The 20819-nt window shown below is 48.8% G+C and overlaps 1 long non-coding RNA gene across 1 annotated transcript in view; it reads right to left on the reverse strand.

Moving 5' to 3' along the window:
* Positions 1–291: 291 nt before the first annotated feature.
* LOC112494406 overlaps positions 292–20819 on the reverse strand; it is a 52108-nt gene continuing 31580 nt past the window's right edge. Inside the window, exon 3 of the long non-coding RNA XR_003059801.1 lies at positions 292–396. This is a non-coding gene — a long non-coding RNA (uncharacterized LOC112494406). The remainder of the gene's footprint in view (positions 397–20819) is intronic.

Consider the following 20819-nt stretch of genomic DNA (forward strand, 5'->3'; position numbering starts at 1 on the left):
TAATTTCATGCTTTTACTTTTTACGTTGCCCGACTATGGCGAGTGGAGATCGACTCGGGGTGACTATCTTTTTCTTTCTTTTTTCTCTCTTTTTTCTTCCTCTCGTTCATTCAGAGCCCTCGCTCGTTCGAGGGGCGATTAGCTGCGCCTAATTTGGACGGGACGCGATTTAGCGATATTCCTCTAATTAGAATGGTAATACCAACCTTTACGAACCGTACGACGACCTTTTGGCTTCTATACAAAAAAAAAGAATAATAAATTTTTTTTTTAATTTACCTACATTCCTCAAAATTATGCTTTTTCATTCTTCTGCGAATCTCTGTGCCGCTGGACCAACCGGTGCTCTCAGTGCTCCTGCACTCTCGTGTTTACATCTTGCTCGAGCGCTGCGGCCTGTAATCAGAAAATGCAATTACCTCGTGTTATTGAGGAATTAATTGATGCAAACGAGTTTCCAATACTCGACCACCCCGAGCGCATGCTGTCCCATCGGAACGAGCTTAGCGAGAACCCCCGAAGACGCGTTGACGGTCTTCGCGGATTTGGCAGGTCGGAGAGACGAGAGAGAAAAGAAGACAGTCACGAGGCTTCGATGAGAGTTGCGGGTAAACGAAATGTAACGTAAATAAGAAATATGATGAAACAAAGCTCTCGCCTCAATACAAAACGCTCCCGGCCCGCCGCTGAGTCTGAAGCGTCACTTCGAAGTCCCGCGGGAGAAGCATGTATTTTCCATTCTTATTTTTTTCCTCTTCGTTCGTCAAGATGTCACCGCCACTAATGAGGAGAGTTAAGCGCCCTTCAGACGGGACAAAACAACGGATTTTTATTGGGAGCAAGAGCCCTCTTACACTCTGTAATTTATGCTAAACGCTTTTCCCAGCCCAAGGAGAGCGCTCGTCACGAGTCAACCACGGAGCAGCAGCAACCGGCGACCAGAAACCAAAACTCACCGGTTTCACCAGGATACCAGCAGCGACTCCGGGACGTCCGAAGAGGAAAAAAAAAAATATAAATTTTCCAGCGAGAGAAAAACAGGCAGTTCCCATACGATGCTTTTCACCTATGGCTTCTGTAGCCAATGTAGGGTGGCGAAAAGTGGCGAAAAGTGGCGACAACAGGATGAAAATTCATCCTGCTAATTGAGGCTTCCGCGAAGGCTAAGTGCAAAAATAGAGGAAGTCAGGAGGCACGTAGATTGGAGCCTCCTCTTTGTGCCTCTTCGATTTGCGCCCATGAAACCGGTAATCAAAGTGTCCGCCCTGGACGAGATGTATCCTCGTGCGGATGACGCATTTCGTCACAACAGGGGAAATGAGGATAAGCATTTTGAAACATTCCACGAGTCAAAGGGGGCACAGGCGAGCTGTATCTTTCTATGTAAATAATAAGAAAAAAGGATTCTAGCTCTTCTGTAAAGTTAAGATGAATCTTGATAAACCGGTGAACCTTGATTGATCGATTTCTGTGTAATTCACGCAGTTGGTAAGAATCCAGTTGAGACTGTCCTTATTTTCCAGTTTTCCCTGTAATTTTCATTTTTCATTTTATTTCCCCCCTCCCTTCCTCTTCCATCCCGAGCTTCTTCGACGAGGACCCGGCTGACCCAATAGAGGCTGGTCCATCGTTCAACCTGTAATTACAGCTTACGCATCAAAAAGCCAAGCGAGGGCCGGCTCAACACTTCGCGTCTAGACCCGCGGCAGACGAGGCCCAAGAATTTTTGAATTTGATTTACAGCAGCGAGCTGCCTGCCTTACGGGGTGTGCCTCGATCGGTCCATTTTGATTGCGCTTACCTCTAATCGAGGCCGAAATGCCCGAGAGTTCATGAATTTGTATTAGAGAGGTCGATTAGGACCATCCAGAACTCCAGCTGCAAGCTTTTTACTTCGCACGCGAATGACAAGCGTCTGCCAATTTGTGTATCGTGCATAGATCCTGTCTCTCTCAGTTGATCGCAATTAGAATTTTTTCATTTTTCGATTCACGGTCACAAGGCGACTCCAGCTACCGATAGAGATAACGTTCTCGCTTTCTGGTTCCCTTCCATTTAGTTTATAGGAACGATTCGAGGGAGATGGAAGAGTTATCGGCTATAAGGATCTCGACCAATCAGAATGATTAGTCCTCGAATTTGGCTATTTTGTCAAAACAGTCTGTCTCGGGACACCGACCGAGGTGTCACGAGCTGCCTCGCGCTCCCGTGCTATTTGTTTACAGTTTTTCTAGTTGTGTTTCGGTACGGTATAGGTAGTTCTCGCGTTGCTCTCGCGATATCCACGAAATTCTATGGATTTTCTATAAGTGTTCCGGAAGTGCAGTGTTGTGCCCCAGTGCAGTGCCCACCTGATTTTCTCCCGTGCTATTTGCTCTTAATTTTTCTAGTTGTCTTTTGGTACGGTATAGGAAGTTCTCGCGTTGCTCTCGCGATATCCAGGAAATTCTATGAATTTCCTGTGAGTGTTCCGGAAGTGCAGTGTTGTGTCCCAGTGCAGTGCCCACCCGAGTGTCTCCTGGATGCAGTTCTCGGCCTTCACGGATCAGCTGCACCAGCTCCGGTGAGTCTCCAAATTTATTAATTGGTGAAGGGATTACTAGCAGCCTGAGCGGTCGCGCATTTCCGAAACCGCCCGCTCCCGTTCGTACATGCAGTTGCGTTTGCTGGTTTCCCGCGACCCCAAACGGTTGCGTTTCTCGATTTTACGCGTCCCCAAAACTGTACAGGATCCCTTGAGGCTGACGCCCGCCTGGCTTGCGGATGCCTGAGCGAGAGCCGAAGATAACGTAGGTTAGTTCTCGGAGTTTTCGTTATCGGTGTCGAGTTAAGACAATACGTTACAATATATACATTAAACAAGTATAATCATTCCTAATGACTATATTACCGCGAAACCCCTAAGACACCCCATTAGCCACAATGACACCTATAATTTCGTCCTCGGATCGGAATTACACGGTGATTATCCCCTAAAAGGTTTTTATTAGAGAGCACGAAGGTGGTTCCTCCCAGGTCTCAGGACGCCGTTCGCACGTATCGTCCTACTGCAGAACTGCTTCTCTGAATCCCGATTTAAAAATATCTACTCCAGTGGGTAGAATAGATGATCCTATTGGTACCCTAGCTGGATATCACGGAGAGTCAAGGACCTATCGGAAAATCATCACTTGGCAAGGTCCATCGAGGAGAATCGAGTCGAGAATGAGAGTAAAGGAGAAAAGGGGGAGAGAGAGAGAGAGAGAGAGAAAGGAAATAACATCAGAGCAGGCTGCCTTAATGTAAGGCAAACTCGAAGGAGGATTAATTTTCGTGAGCGAAGGAGCGAGGCGAAGCACGCATCGGAAACACATAAGACGCTCCCCTCCAGCCTGCTGTATCGCTAATCTGTTTAAATAACGAAACATCCCTCGAGGGGTGCATGGGACCAGAAAGCAAGAGGCCAGATCTGGCTGGTGCAGGAAACTGGAGAGAGAGAGAGAGACAGAGAGAGAGCGAGTGGAGCAAAGGAACCAGTGGTTGGATGAAGAGTTGGTCGGAGAGAGCGAGAGAGGATGCTAAGGAGATGGGTGGTAAGGCGAATCGAGGCGGTACGCGAATTCTCGAGGAGAGGGTAAACGAAAATCAATGCATCCAACACCCGACGGAGCATCGGCGTCTTCGGTCCCCTTGGCCTTCTCTCCTCTTCCATTGCTTTGCTTGGCTTTTCTTTCCTCTCCTTTCTGCCTACTTCTCTAATCCAGCTGTACCTGAGACTCGAGTGTGACGCAAGAACGAGAATCGGGATCGCGCCCACCTAAGGGGGAAACTACCCCCGTTTCCATTTGGCGACGGGGCTGTCACCGCGAGATTAGCCTTTTTATCGCGGGACGATGATGCTTGTTTAGCCTGGGACGGGAAGGCACGGGTTTCCGCTGGAAGAACTCCTCTCGTGTCTCCAGATATGAGTTTGCTCTTGGGTTACTTTCCAGGGAGTCTAACGATTTTACGTTAAGTTGTCGGAGGGCCAGATTCGATTGGGGGTTCGACGATTGATTGGGATACTTCCGTTGGCTCTGGAAGAGTCCGTCCTGATTGGCTGTCGAGTCGCATTGCAGTTGGGCGGGAGTGGAGGGCGCGGTGCATATATTATGCAACTTATGCGAGCAGCACGTCGCTAACCTCCTTGGAATGCGGCACGGGGTAGGTCTCAATGTAAATTTATTCAAAAGTTGAAAAAGCTGGTTAAAGGAGAGCAGGGGCCCTTGTAAGGGAATCGTCGGCGTGTAATGGTCCTGCGGATGGCGGTTCCTTCCTCGATTTTTCATGTTACTCGCGCAGGGAGGGAATTCGTCTCGGGCGGCGGCCGCGGGCTGCCAATCGAAAATTCGGCAGGATGGAAGGCAAAGTGTATGGAGCAGAGTCGCGCGGGACAGTCGCGAGCCAAATTGAATACCTCTAGCTGGGCCTTATCGGGACTGAATATCTCCGAGGCGTCGACAGGTAAACTGTAATTTTGAACCGCATGCGAAATGCAAAGTGCAGCCGCGCAGATCGCGGAGGCGTCACTTTCGCGAGGGACCTCGGATAAAATCAGTCGAACAGCCTCCCGGACGAAGTGCTGCCTAATCGAATCTCTGCTACGATAAAATTCGATATGTTAAAAGCGAGGGATGCGCCGGGCGAATCACACGGGACCCCCCTTCTTCGCGATGCATCCGGCCGTAAAGTCAATTTGGTCGAATATCAAGTCCGTACAGTTGGAACAGTTGGAACAGTTGGAACAGTTGAAAGCGGGTTAAAAGGAAATTGTGGAATCGATGGCGGCAGCGAATTGGGCCCAATCGACGCATATGGCGCTAGGGGTATATCCGATGGATGCTTAATCGAACATAATAGCCGAGCGTAAGCTGCGCTATGCCATTGTCCGAAAAGATGAGGAAGAAAAAAAGAAAAAGGAATTATGAAGCAGGATCGTCAAAGGGATCCCACGATCTACCGAATGAATTCCTCATCTTTTTCCAGAGTCCGGCATAATGGAACTTTCCAAATTTACCACACCTGTCCCAGTTGGCAACCTGCTCTCTTTCCCTTTAAGGGTAGTTTCCACCTCCTCCCTGTCCTTCACTCCCACGCGTTCCAGCCCGGGCCCCCCCACCACCCCGCACCTTTGCCTATTCTTGGCATAAACCAACAAGAAAGGCCCGAGAACGATGGAGCCAGAAATATCACGAGAAGCATATAACTCATAAGCAAAGAGCCCTGCTTTCTCACGGAAGAGATTTTTCCGCGTCTCGATTAAATCCTGACCACATCCGTCGATCAGTCAGGCAGCATCTTTAACAGGCAGTTGATGCATTCTTGCGTGTACCTCGGCACTCCGCTCGACATGACCCATCAGGCGCCGCGGATCCTCTTTAACGTCGGATATCGCCTTGTCAAGGTCTCCCGGCGCCCCTGGGTCATCCGCAAAAAAATCACCACGGCTTAACCTCACCCTATCGTCAGGATAGAAATCCTGTTGCCGCGAACTGCCTCTATTACCAGACGTTCTTTTTTCAGATTCTCTGAAAAAAAAAAAAATGAAAAAAAAAAGAAAACTGAAAAAAAAGATATCGACGCAAGCAGCTCCCATCTCGCGGACAAGATACTTTGCCGAAGGTAGAGTAAAGTCTCTATGGGAAAGTTACCTTCCCTCTACCTGATCCGAAGCAAATCCTTGGGGAATCGATACGAATCCCTATGAAATCTTCTTCCACTTTTGAATCCATCGAAAAATCTGCTCTCTCTCTTTTTTTTTTCTTTCTCATCTCCCATACTTCTCTGCATAGTCCAGTCGGCACTACGTCATTCTTTTAGCCCGTAGAACTCCGGAGCGTGCACAATTATATACGTTAACTTTATTACCAGCAGTCCTTATCTCTTTGGTTACTCTATGATTTACAGCATAACGAACCTGCTACGGTTTATTATTTAATTACTCCTCGTCGGTTTTTTAAGCCTGTCCGATCGCCGCAGGCGCTGACCGCAACGTCGTATGTAAATTCTGCTAAAGGCGGATAAGCGTGACTCTGGCTACCGTTTGGAAACTGCACCTGTAAGCAAGGCTGGATTTCGGTCCAGCGTTAGGAGCAACTTTCAAAGTATTCGATGATTGAGATCGTTCCCACGGATCTCAGGAAAGATCCTTGAAACATCATAAAACCGCTATTGATCTACGTAAGGGTGATGGCCGATGGCTGAGAAATCAATGGACGTCTCGAACCGGCTTCCCTTAACTGAAGAATCTCCTGTCCAACGCAAACGACCAGGAGCAACTTTAGAGCTTGCAATTACGCCGTATAAATCTATCGGTTGGCACCACTGATTTTTTTTTTTTTTTTTTTTTTTTTTTTTCCCCTTCAACCTATGGAATTCACCGTAGGTTACGATGCACCCTGGCTGTCACGTGGACCCAGACACGAGGACACGCGGCCACCTGAGTTTTCGCTAGGCTAGACGTCAGATGATAGATGATAGACGATAGATGGATGAGTCGAATCCAGCCAGTCCCGTTGTCTCCGGCGTGTTACGAGCGGGCAATCTGGAGTTCCGGTAATAGAATAACTACAGGGAGGACGAGTAATTGTAAGAATTAACTAATAACACGGCAGCGAAGTAGGGTCGTGCGAAGCACCGTATCTCGCTTGGCTAACCTGTCATTCCTCGATCCCTCCCACTACGAAGGATCTATCAATTACTTGGCCTAAGTGGATCCTAGATCAGACAATAGAATTGCCCCCGCGAGATTTTCTCCTACGCGTCATTTGCATGCGCAATTAATTCAATTACCAGGAATGCCCTGTAAGTCGACGAAGTCTTTTTCGCGTTACGGCAGTCTAATTATACGGGACAAGGTCGCTTATGGGATTTTCAACTTTTTTTTTTTTTCTTTTCATCTCCCGAGAAAACAATCTGGCGCTCAGTCGTTACGATGATTCGTCTATTTCATTTTAGCGGAATAGCATTTTACTTTTTTTTTTCCGGCACTCCGCTTGTAATTTCAACGATAAATTCCCAACATCGGAGGCATGTCCACGCGACCTTTAATTTTTGGCTTTTTAATCCAGAATTTCCCGAGGACCGAGTTGTTATTTAATTTCCGCAATAACGCTTTTGTTTTCGGTATAAATAACAGAAAAAAAGAGCACGCAGAATAGTATATGAATCTGCTCTCGTTCACATCCGACGCGATATGCACACGTATACAGCCTGTCGAACGGAGCCGCGTGGTGCAACGCGTCGCGGCGCCCTGCATTGTTCCCCGTTTGGCCGGACTGCTCCTGTCGCGACTAAATGCCGTGAAATTGTCATCCTACAGTCACAAAGGGAATTCGCTCTCGCAGCCGGTGAAATATAAACGCGTTTTTCCATAGCCATTTTCCAGCCCGATTGTTATTTGGGCCGAATCGTTTTCCCAAATTTCCCACTTTTACCTCCTATAACACGAATTCCCATACGAGGCTCCTTTGTTTCCCTTAGATCTTTCAGTCTTCCCTCCCCTTCCATCCACTTAATGACAACCAATACGCATCGCAGGATATCCTGCCTTTCGATTGATTGGGGAATTCGCCCCAAAATGATAAACTCTCCAGGGTCCGTTTAGCCCGCGGCTATGTCGAGAACCTGGAGGAACTCGGGACTCCGGAGTGAACAGCTTTTTCCCCAGTTGGATATTCAACGATGCGTGATCCTGGAGGAATCGGTCAGGGGTGCCCGACGAATATTGGAAAGTAATGCACTTATACGGGAGAGAGCATTGGTCAACCAGGGAGCAGCCCTTGAACCCCCTGGAAACACCATGTACCAGGTCCGAGGGTGTGGTACCCCTGGTTGGCTTACTTTGACGAAGGAACAAATATACAGGGCTGTCCAGTTCGAACAGACCAGTTGAATCTTACTATAGAAAGATTAGCCAAGGTCACCGCATGACAGCTGTCAAATCCGACTGCTTCGACTGAATCAGCCAGTACATAGCGTGGGCAATTTGAACGATGAAAAGCCAAGTCCAATTAAAGGAGGAGTTAACAAGGCGGAATCGCTATCATTTCCTCTGGATCGCGTAGAAATTACTCCAAATAAAAGGATACATCCTGAAAACGATACTCCGGGCAACCAGGCGAATCCTTTCCCTCTGTATACATATATATGCCTTCCAAGAAACAGTCCATTACACAGGCATAATAAGCGGAATAAAAAATACGAGAAGGAACGTTGAATACGAATCTAAAGAAGTAGAAAATTATTAAAATCCACACGGGCTCTACCTATTGCAATACCGAAAGTGTAGAAAGACCTGGGATATAGATATACCTCCAGATTGGAGTCTCTTGCGCAAAAGTTGCAGCCAGTATAAAACATTACTGCAAATCTGTTAACCGGCCTCTAGCAACTGAACGATCCAAGGCAATTTTCCCGTGACAAGCGTCTCGAATAAATCAAACGATTCGAATTTCCCTGTGGCCAGTGCAATACGTCCGAGACGCAGAACGGTAGAACGTGGACGCGTTCTCCGGCGCGCTCATTTACGGAACATTTATCTCGAATGATCTTTTCCCATCCAGTGCGATTAGCCTCAGTCAAAGACTCGGACAGGCGACCAGTGGGAGCATTAACGGAGTTAAAAATCACGAGTCCCATAAAACACGAGAAGTAATGAGAGTTCTCTCCGATTGCGTAAGACGACTTCAACCTGGACTTCGCGGTTGATGCTCGTAGTGCTGGAGTTGGGGTCAACAGTGGATACAGATAACAGTTGCATAATACCCGTCTACGCGGACACGTGACAGCGAGCAGGGACCGACAGTGCCTGACAGGTGGGGTAGGAGCGGGTGGACGGTCAGGTCGGTGGTCCCTTTGAAACATGGCGCCCGCCTCGGCAGTCTGCACTGCTCTAGATGTGGATAAAAAGTAAAAGGAAAATGGCGATAGACGCTGGTGTTCGAGTATCGACTAGGGCCGAGGGCAACCGAGAAGTAACCGATCCGAAGAGCCAAGGGGAGAGCAGAGAAAACGATTGAGGAGGCGCTGGGCAGCTGTCGAAAGATTAAGATAACCCTGAAGTTAAGTGAACACGGGGTGTGCCGAGCTGTGGATTTAAGGTGATTAAAGGCACCTGATATCGAGAATTATTATGCCGCATACAGTATAGCACGTATCCGTGCACTTGGTAGGTACGTGTTGCCTCTCTCGGGCCTGACACACGTGCGTCCGGTCAACGCGAATCGAAGCCCTATCGAGGGCTGCGCATTAATTCGTAAGGTGGGGTTCTCAATGGTCGACCGGGGTCACGTGGCCTTGTTGACGACAGTGGATAAGAAAAGACGCGAGGTCGGGTTAAATATCGAAGAAGGAGAAGCAGGCCTAGGGTCGCGATCATGGGGCAGCAGGACCGACGTCAAGCGCAGGAATTGGTGAACCCATCCTGGGCAATCAGATGATCCCGGACGACTTCGTGACTTAGTATTTGCTCAGCCGTTTGCGGACGCTATCCGCCTTCCATCTATCCTTTCAGGATACATAATTATATTATAATAAACTGTAACGATACGAGCCTGCCTCTTGGCCTCTCTTTATGCTTCTCGAGACCTATACCCTGCGCCCTTAATGCACCTACAACCTAGAGCCATCCCACTCTCTCGCTCTCTCACTCTCTACATTTTTCTCTATTTCTGCCTCTTCCACTATCCTCCACTCTTGCTGCTCCTCTCGACGTTGTTAATTCTTCATGAAGAAAACTCGCAGGGAGCACCGGTGCCAGAGGGCACCTCTATCTCTGTCATCTTCCCGTAGCGACCTCAGCTTCATCTTGCTCCTCGTCCTCTTGGTAAATTTAATATAGACCCAGAGCCACGGATCGTCAGTGACAGCCGCAGCGAAGACCCCTATTCCCAACGTTACCTACAGCCTATTTAGCAAGAATTTCAATCGCTGGGATACGCCACGTCGCGTTTACCTCTTTTTACAAAAATCACGAGAATCGTGAGTTTCGCTATCCGACGTGTTGTGTACACGGGGTTCGCTCGCGTCTAATAAGCAGTTACGGCTCGAGGTGGTACGCTGTGCTTTATCTGTTAATGTTTACCGAGTGAGTCGAACAAGAAGAAGAAGAAGAAGAAGAAGACGAAGAAGAAGAAGAAGAAAGCAGAGACGCTCGGGGATAACTGGAATGTGGACGTATAGGTGGATGGAAGTGGTCTTTAAAAATAAAAAGTTAAAAACAGGAAATTCTTGAGTGGATCGCGGCGCCAGCGGTGGAACCGGAAGTCGGGCCGATGGACACGATTGTCCTGCCGAGGTAATGAGTCGCGGAGTGTCGGGAGACTCGTTGACAAAACAGATTACGCTAAGACGATAGCGAAAATGGCGCTGGGGTGGAAGAATGAAATGGTCCGGGATTTGAGGCGCTGTCCAAACAACCCTTTTCCTTAATCATTTAAGTGATTCGGTAAGCACTCACTTCGCGCTGAATCAAGTAACTCTTGTGTAAACTCGAACCCTTTCTTGGTGGCGCTTGCCTCGTGGACCAACCACCCCAATGTCGCGCAGCCCCTTCCTCCCCGTCCGCCCCTCCCGACAATAATGCCAAAGGGGAAATAATGCAGAAAACGGAGCACCCCTTTTCTCAATAAGATTCGGTTAAAAGCCTCGATCGCCAACCACTAACGAATCTACGCCTGCGAGAATCCTCCTTCGAGATCCTCCAACCCTCTTTCAATGACAGCCTCCAATCATTTTAATAATGAAATTTTAATCCTGCGCCACTCTAATTTTAAATGCGAGCTAGAGGATCGTTTTTATGATCGTCATCATCAAAGGTGCCCTGGCTGTGTATCTGTCGCCAGTGGAAAAGGAGGGTCGACCGGGCCGTCGTAGATCGCGAATTCAGTGCGACTGCAGGAGCACGGACCACTCTGGATTCCATGGTTAAGAAGCGAGGGGTCTTCGTAAGACCTAGCAATCTGAAAATCCCCCGATAAAACGATGTCCGTAATGTAGTCGAAGGCGAACCGAAAATAAATCTTTAGAATGGCGAATGACTAAAAAGTTTGAACCAAGTAGGTAAAATACGATAAGAGTAACGCGAAGTATCCCCAGGAATATCGACGTCGTTCCCCGGCCTAAGATTGTCCCCTTTCTCGTCTTCATCGACTTTTTAGTCTTTTTCCCGAAGAGTTCTTGACGATCCAGGGAAACGCGAGGCGACGGGCCAATGTCGAGTTCGATTAATTTTCCGGTCATTATTTTTTACGACTTCTTATCGTCGGCTCAGCCACCCCCACCTCCCCCCCGAAAACAGGAGGGTGTGCTGCCTGTTACAAGGATACCCAAGACCCGGAGAGAAACTCGTCGGTCGGTTTATTCGTGCAGTGATTATCGCGGAGGCGGCGGCCCGTGCTGTTTTACATAAACGTCCTTCCGTATCCTGGTGGGTCCTAAAGATGTCCTGGAGATAAGCCAGGAGGATTCCGAGCCCGAGTTATCGCGCCCTGAGAGGACGCCAGATGGAAGGAGACGTATTCGCGCGAAGAAGATGACGAAGATGAGAAAGGAAGAGTACGGAAGAATTGAATCCTAATTGTGAGGACTCGTTAAATAATGAACGTAAGAAACGTTGGTACGTTGAACCGTGCGCGAGAAGTGGCAAGTACATTGGAAAATGAAGAAAACAACGGGACAAAGAGAAGGCCGAAAAGAAGTCAGCAGCGGCAAGAGTCTTGCGGACTCTTGTGGAGTGTCAGGGGGACTCGAGGGCAGGGAGGAGCTCAGGGGTCTTTCTGGGCGGAGCTTCGGGACCACAAAACACCCGCCGACTCACTCGCGGCTCTTGGCTACTATTAATTATTTATGCTGCGAGTGTTCACCAGCTCCTCCGTTGGTATAGATAACGTACTTTCGGTATCGAAGTATCGCCGATCGAGTGATCCTATAGTTGATACCTGATTTTATCATTACGTCACCTTCGATGCAATACACGTGTAATAAAAATAATATAAAAATTGCATCCATCTGAACTTCTTATCAAAGCAATTCCACAGGTGTACGTACGACAACAGTCCGTTGGGTCGAATCTATACCGGCCACTCCTATCACGAGGCTCTTGAACTTGGCTATATTTCTCTTGATCCTTCGTAGTAAAGAGTCAAGAGTTAAGAGTAAACTCGTGACGATGGAATCCCGAGTGACAGAAGGTTAACGATCTCGTCAGCTTTAGTCTTCCTTATTGGTTAGGTTAGGTTAGGTTCTTGCCACGGTGCACCGAGAAAACGATCGGTCGGTTTTATCGGTCAGGGAGGAACGGCAGGTCGATTGAACGTGCCCGAGGTCAAGTGCCACCTGGATGTACTTTGACATTTTACAGAAAAATAATAATACTCAAAGAAAAATAATAAACCTCGAAAAAGAATAATCGAGAATGAAGATAACCCACGGCATAACCTATAGAGGTTGATTCTCAAGCTTATACAGCTACTGACAGCTACCCGTAAGTGGTATGAAAAAAAAGAATATCTATACGGTGGCAAAGGATTTTGGTAAAGAATGAAAGGGTCTCTCGAGCAATACATTTTTCTTAGCTCCATGGACCAGCAGCCACCGTGTGATTACCTGAGACGAGAAGCATATATGAGTAATTTGTATTCAGCCCGATCATCCGTATCGAAATTCGAATCTACTTAGTTCTGAGAAGCTGCCCAGCATCGCCAGCACCACCACCAGCCATCGGCAGCACCAGATACAGGATCAGCTTGAACATCAGCAGCAACAACAGGAACAACATCGGCAGCATCGCAACCGCATCACCGCCATCACAAACTTCGAGGAGCAACCCCAAAGAGGCAACATTATTTCCCTTTGGTTTTACTCCTCGCTCTACTCCCTAGAGCGAGGGGTCCCCCCTCACTGTCTATAGCTTAATATAATATTATTCCCGGTTTAGTTTAATGGTTCTGGGCGATTATTACATGGCCGAACGTAGCTTCGACCGACTGGCCACTTCTCGGTCTCTCCCCCCCGACGCCCCCGACGCCCAAGGTACCTACCTACCACTATACCACTACGAAAACTACTACTATATCTACATCGAGGAACCTCGAACAAAAAGCCCCAAAACAAAACGCCATTATGATTAGTCCGATGGATGGGTGGTCCAAATTACCGCGCTTGCATTCCTGCACTGAGCCACCGAGCGATATACCTCTCGAAACTTCTTTTGCTGCCTCTGACGATCCCATAAAATTGCCTTTATGTGAAGATACTTCGACTCCACCTAGTGCCAACCTACCTCACTACGTGATAAGTGTCCACGTGTGGCAAGGACCATCTGGAAGCTGTGGAAGCTGTGGAAGCTGTGGAAGCTGCTACTTTCACTTGGTCCAAGCGTCCCTCTGGCAGTTTGAGTCAGCAGGGAGATGCACGGTTATTCTGACGATTGCTTGATATTCCTGAGAGCCAACAGGCCCGGAGAGCCAGCTCGGGAAGACAGCAGGACGAGGTATCGAGCGCGTGATAAATCGAACCGGCGAATGACGTCGGGGAACGACGGAGAGCTCATTACCGCGTAAGAATCATTAAGAATGGAATAATTAGCCGTATCGGAGGTGCTTGATAGATCGTCCGATCGTGCCCGGACTGACCTGCGACACCTTCGCCTTGGACTCTGCAAGACCTCGGCGCTGAGCTCGAACAATCGTTCCCACGAATTTCAAGAGTACCGACCCGTGTGTTCCAGAGACTTGAGCTGATCTTGAGGAAATTTTAGAAAAAAATGTGTACAAAAATATTCCACTCCAGCCGCGCGCTGGACGACTTAGACTAGGGGGCTGCATGACCTCGGTAGTAACGAGGTCGAAGTTTTCTAAAGAACCGGAAGTACGAATCTTGGAAATGAAAAGAAGCGTGTCATAGTTCGCCACGGCGTGAAATCGTCCGTTCTTAATTTACGAAGTAGATCAATTAAACGCCGGCAAGGTGCCGGGTAAAGCATGCAGCCCGTGCAGTCTGTACTCTCTGGACTCTATGGACTCTGGAGACTCCAGAGGCCAGAGCGTGCGGGAGTGCGCGGGAGTGCGCGGGAGTGTGCGGCAGCGCGGCGCTACGGGTAGGGATATTAATGAAGATATTCAAATGAGACAAAAATGAGGGGAACTGGCCTTTGTCGGGTGTTCGGTCTTCGGTTCGGCCGGTGACTCGGCCTATGTAGATTATCCTGCCCCTTTCTTCATTCTGCTTCAGCTCCTTCCTCGCTTCTCTTTCTCTCGCCCTATTCCTCAGCACGCTTCCTCCTCTTCGGCGACCTACACCACCGCACGGTCACACCTACCACCTTCGAACTCCAGTGTGGTAGATCCTTCGAACCCTACGCTTCCATCGGACTCCTTCATTTTTAAACCTTTTTGCTCCAACGAGAAATTGTAGCGTGAAATACAGTTCAAGGCGCGGTCAAAGTCCATGACCAAGCGGGACGGCCGCACCAATCCGATCCAGCACTCTATTCCTACTTTTCGAGAGAACAAAAAATCTTATTACTCGGATCATTTCGAACCTGGGACTGTGTCACTGGCAATGTCCTCTCCCTGGCTCCTTACCCCTTTCACCCTATCCTCATGCTAATTGCATAAGAATTCGTAAACCGAGATCCCACTAACTCCTCGTTAAGTACGTTTTAGCTACCATAGGCCAAACAGAAAGGTTGGACGAATCCAACACCGAGATGCGAACACGATCTGTCATTAGGGTAGGTAAGAATGCGCGAGAGAGAGAGAGAGAGAGAGGGACGGTACGACGCTGGCGAACTTAATTCACTTGTTTCTTCAGTTTCCAGTTGGATGAAATTAGAGCCCGTCGCTAGATGTCATTAAGAGCCTTTTAAATCGCCCTTAAGAAGAGCGGGGCCATTAGAGAGCCGCGAGGAAAGGGCAACCCTTGTACATATCTTTCTTTTTTTTCCTCCCTCTCACCGCCCTGACCACCTTCGCCATCAGCATCGCTACTATCGCCGCCAGTAGCACCGACAGCACCGACAACACCGGCAACACGTTCGCCATCTTCATTGGACGAGGTTACTAACAGCATTCCCTACGGCAGACTACAATACTCGGCTTACGGAGTCCGCATACTTAACGTTTTATCCAGTTAGGTGCACTAACGTCGTTATACCCGTCTTGCAGCGAGCTTTTGCCCGGAAGGGGTTGCCACCCTGTTCTTTAACGCACTTACACGTGACACAGGGAGAACGAGGAGTCCGAATTAAAGGGTGTAGAAAAGATCGAAGAAATAAGGTCTAAGAGTAACTCGAGGAGATCAGCTCCATCTAGGGCGATCGGTAGCGTCTGGCGTCTCCAGCCTCCCAGATGAAGTTTCGGTTCCGGTAGCAGAATAGTTTGATTTATCATCGAGTGGCGCCGTTTTCTACGCGGGGTCCAATGCCCACCTTCTTGAGAACGGTAGCAGGTCTCTTTCTTCCTTGGCCGTTTTCTTCGCCCACACAAAGGGCACAATGCCCAATATCTCGACGGTGGATCGTCCCAATTTTAATTGATATTTTGTCGGGCAGCCATTGTTTCCTTTACTTCCATTATGGGTACCTTTGTGCCGGGCCGATGCTGCAAGGAATCATTATGCCCCTATACGGGCCTCATCTTATTTGTCAAGTCATTTTCAGGGATACCTGGATGCACTGAATACACTCTGGCCCGTCCTATTCACTGGACATTCAGAAAACCTTACGAACTAGACCGGCACGCTTGGCCACTGTTACCTCCTCGTTAGCCAGTCACGTACTGCCATGCAAATTAATCTACATTACAGGGTTACTAACGATTCCGCCACCCTCGAATTAAATATTTTTTTTATTTTACTATCAGAAACATCTACAGGCTGTCGCTGGTAGCTCGTACTGTTATGGGACCGGTATGGAAAGTCGCGAGGATCGCCGAAGACCCGTGAAAAGGAGGGTCCGGGGATAAGGGTGAACCGCCGAAGAGAAGATGAGAACGAAGAGACGATAAGAGAGACGGAGGAGAAGGAGGAAGAGCAGTGGTAGGCTGTTCTGTGATCTTTGAAAACAAAGGCGTCCCGCGGCAGCGAAGAATACTCAGCAGGAGCCACCTTTTGTTTCCCGAGCTCGAAGACCCTCGGGCAAACACTCGTCCCGCTCGTCCGCCATTGTCGGCGATTTACACGCCGATATCATTAAGCAATCCGGGAATCGTTGGAGGCTGAGCCGACGATCCCGCCGGACTAGGGAAACGATCGAGGCGATTCCGTATCGAATTAGTGCCTCTTCCTACCTTCCTACCTTCCTACCTTCCTACCTTTCTTATACCTACCCACGTCCACCCTCCGACTCACCTACCCCAGCACGCTGACCAGCACTCATCAATTCCTTCGCATTCTCGACAATCAACAAACGATCCCATAAAAAAGAAATGCTCAGCCAAAAAAGTCGAAAGAAATTGGCGGCAAAGCATCACGCGATAAAACTGGCCTTGTAATCGATCCCGAGCTAGGCCAATTACGGGAGGGAGGAAAGGACGAGGGGGTGCGGAGGGGTGGATAGGCAGGACGGGCGTTCTCCGGAGCATTAATTCACGTGGATGCTGATTAGCAAAGGCGACGACAATAAGAGTGCACCGAATTAAATAGGAGCATACAGCTATCATAGGTGAAGATCGAGCTAATTGTCGCACTCTATATGCTAAGCATAGCGTGCATAAGATCTGGCATCTCGCGTCTCACAGAATAGCTCAGGAGTTATGGCTGAGTAGACGCCTCCGTCATGCGAGCGCCGACATCCTGCGCGTATACGTTATACGAATCTCTGAAGTTGAGGCGGAGGCAGGGAGGTCTTATCTAACCAGCAGTACGGAGCCACATTCAATTATTCATCCTGTCCAATGCGTGATGCATTCTCAGAGGAATTAAACCACCGACTATAGGTGGGTAGCTATCGATCCTGAGTCTCCGGCGAATCGACGTCTCTGAGCTTGCTCGATCCTACGCTCGAGCGTCTCGTTCGCACTGGAAACCAAATTCCATTTAGCGTCACTCAATATTCTGTCAAAATATATTTCCCTTGGACCTATAGGGTTTAAGGTGTAGAAGGTGGAGGATGGAGGGTGGAGGGTGGAGGGTGGAGGAACGACTACCTCCATGAGGTCTTTTGTTTCGCGATGCGGGCGGCACAGGTGGCACTGCCAGCCACCACTGGAGGTACTTTCGTACCTTGACAAAGACAAGTGTCATACAATATTATATTCGACGACGACGTACGCGACGCTCCCATCGCGACGGCGATCGCGACCCATAAGGGTAGTATCGTGTGTCCCATTGTGTGATTAATAAATTATCCCGAGATCGCTCCACCGCGTCCTGCCGATGAACTATATGGCACGGGGAGGGGGGAGGGAGCCTCCTGCCCAGGGAGGCACGCACGCTTTCTGGGCCTTTCGATATCGACCACAGCTACGATAATGCCCGGCTCTGTGTTATGTGGGACCACCCGCCATGGAAACAGCCAGGATCACTTTTATTTACGGGCTCACGGAGCCCCGGGTAGTCCTGTAAAATTGGGATAATAGGCAAAATCACGAGCGCCCTTGTATCCTGCTCGACGTATGGCTGCCTGCAGATATCGTGCATAGAGAATCTGAGGAATGAGAAAAAATGGGCGTCAGTGAGGAGATGTCACGAGTAGCGGTGCGTAACCGAATCGTAAAGGACGCGTCCGCCAGGCCCGGAGGCTTCGCTCGAATAAACTCCGAGTCTGGATCGGTTTACCTTAAATATTATGCAAAAAGGTGGCTCCGCTCCTCCTTGGACCCTTCGATTACAGATCAGCCTCAAAGAGACTTCTTGGCTTCTTGGCTTCTTGGCCGGTGCGGCACTCTTGACTTCTTCAACGTCAAAGAAACCGACTTACTTCGTTCGCGCTCGAGTAATTCCAGCAACATTCGAATACGTACTTCTCTCGGCAATGATGGTTTTACCGTTTGTTATCTAATGTTTTATGGGTAGACTCCAGCTCGGAGATACACCTGCCACGGAATACGTGGAAGCCGGCCTCTTTTCGTCTTATCGTAACGGTGCAAGATCATCGGATGAACGGATGTCGAGAATGGTTTATAATTGATGCGACTGTCACGTGACATGGCTAAGGATCAGGTAAACGACGTCAATGAGGAGTGTGACCCAGGTGGGTGGACCGGGGGGAGGAAGCGAAATAATATCAGAGACGCAGGTGAAGCAGGCACGAGGAGGAACTGGCTATAGCAATGACGATGATGATGATGCCTATGAGGATGATCATAATGATGATGATCGTCCGCAGCCGATCGGGAAATCCTAATATTATGGGCATCGAATGAAGCTAGGTAAGCCGCGCATAGGAGTGGCGAGCCGAGCAGGTATAACCTATTGTAATCAATATTAATTACTCGAGACAATGGAATCTCATTGGACTCGATCGTTGGACGGGCTAGGGTGAGGTTATATCGGCCCTACCCGCCGAGTGTAACGCGCTCCTGCAAGTGTGAGTGCACAGCCCAGCTCCATGTTAGAGCATAATCCATTGTTGTTGACGTTATGCGTTGTGCGTTGCGCGTTGTGCAGAAGGCCGGGTTGGTCACGAATTCACGATGCTGAACGGTGGAAGGAGGATTTTGCGGGCAAACGACAACAGCATCAACATCAGCATCAACATATCGAATAGGGAAGGCGTCATCGCGTGTGCCCAGCCGCCGTCACGCTTCCGTACAGAATTTCATTCGGCCGATTACAGGGAATCCCATAATAAATATAAAGGGGGTATATGGATTATGGAAAAAAAAAAAAAAAAAAAAAAAAAAAGCCCGCTATCTCTTATTAAAGTGTATACGAGATTAGAAAAAAAAAAAAAAAAAAAAAAAAAATAGCCCGCTATCTCTTATTGTCTAATCGATGAATTTCAATCTCTCTCCCCTTCCCCTATCGCGCACCCCCCATTCACACGTATCCACATATCCCTGAGCGCTTTGCTCGCACGTCATGTAATGGCGTGGGACAAATAGGATAATAGCTGATTATTAACCATTAATTAATTACCGTGAATATATATATAGAAGTTGGCACCCTCGAACGGGGATCATTAATTCGTCGGTAAGGTTAGTCCGTTCTACGTTACCGTCGTCGGCGCTCGCTGTTCCTTCCGAAGGCCAACCGAAGACGATATCATTATTTTTATTAAGTAAGCAACGCGCTGGGAATAAGTTCCTGGAAGGGATCGGTTTCGCGTGTCCACCCTTCATCAGCCGGTGCGTGTCCGGGGCTTATATCTGCTCGGCGTCAACGACGTTGGCCCCGTCGTTCTTAGGAGGCCTGGTGGTGCAAAGGTACGTCACGACGCTCCGAAGGAGTCGCCGGTCGCCGATCGCCGATGCAGGAAAGCCTTTCCTTGTAGCCAGACACCTTCCGGCGTCGTGTCGTTTCCGTTTTGAAATGTTCGGCCATTAGGCGGCTTCTCCGGCGCCCACGAGGAACTTGGATCGTTAGACCGAACGTCGGTGGTGCCAGTCTTACCGATGTACCACCTCAGCGGTAGCAATTACACGATCCCTTAGATCCTTCGGAATAATGGGGGATAACTATTCAGTCCGACACCCTGAAGTCACCCTACGACTATGGGAGTCGTGCGTGATCGTGTATGGAAAAATCAATGACGTCACCGGTTACAAGGTCCCGGGGCAGAGCGAGTGACTCTTGTGGTATATATCCATTGAATTAAGGGGATAAGTCACTTACGTGTCCCAGGTCGAGCGGTCGCCTATAGGGCCAACGGACTGGCACTACTGGCACTACTGGCAGGTGCCAACAATTTTAGATTATTTAAGCCCTGACCCCCAGAAACTTCGAGACAAGCATGAATAATGGGTTCACCTCGCGGTCGCCATATGCCTGGACTAATTTCTTGTGGTGTCGAAAGGACCGTGAAGAATAGACGAGCCATCGGCACCCGGTAAACGAGGGGACCCTGAACGACCTATACAATTTATACGTTTTAACGAAAACTCATAAGATTCTACCTAACTTCTACTCTGTGTCAATGTATTTTACCCTTTGCTGCCTGAAGTCCATCTGTCCCTCGTCCACTTGTCTCGTCGTTACGCGTCGAGATATTGCAGGTTCCACATTCGTATTCCTACGGAGAAGTGGAATTAAAAGGGAAAAAAAAAATGAATGAGACTGGAAGCCATCCGTAGTACGTTCGCGAAACTCCCGCAGCCCGATATCTGTCCGCGTTTGGGGAAGTGCCGTCACGACGTCACGAGTGATCGAGCGAGCAATCAATTTAGATAGAGGCTCGCATTAAATAGGAAAATATTACTCTGTCGCAACAACTGTTTGAACATAATGAATACCGATCGGAGCCATCTGTTATTTTTATAGCGAGGAGTAATTCTCTCGTCGACCGCGTCGCGGCGCGCGCGTAGCCGTGCAGCACGCGGGTTACTCCAATAAATTTGGGCAGGGCCTATTTCCCAAATGAATTTGGATGTTGATATCATATTTCTTATTTAGCCGAAAGACTGTCAGGAGCGTCGGGACGCTCTGAGCACAGTCGATGAAAGGGACGTCCAAGCGACTATCTATCCGTACCTTTATCTCGACAGAGCCAAGGAACACCTTACGTTAGATTTAACTTTGTGATCAGACATAATGGACACGTTACGCCAGCAGCAGCAGCCGCCGGTGGCTCAACTAATTGGCTAAATGCCGGATCTGATTTCGGCAAGTAATTGCATTGCCTCGTGACATGCGATCGACCG

The sequence above is a fragment of the Cephus cinctus genome, unplaced genomic scaffold (genome assembly GCF_000341935.2).
Source record: "Cephus cinctus unplaced genomic scaffold, Ccin1 Ccin1_scaffold0471, whole genome shotgun sequence".
Lineage (NCBI taxonomy): Eukaryota > Metazoa > Arthropoda > Insecta > Hymenoptera > Cephidae > Cephus > Cephus cinctus.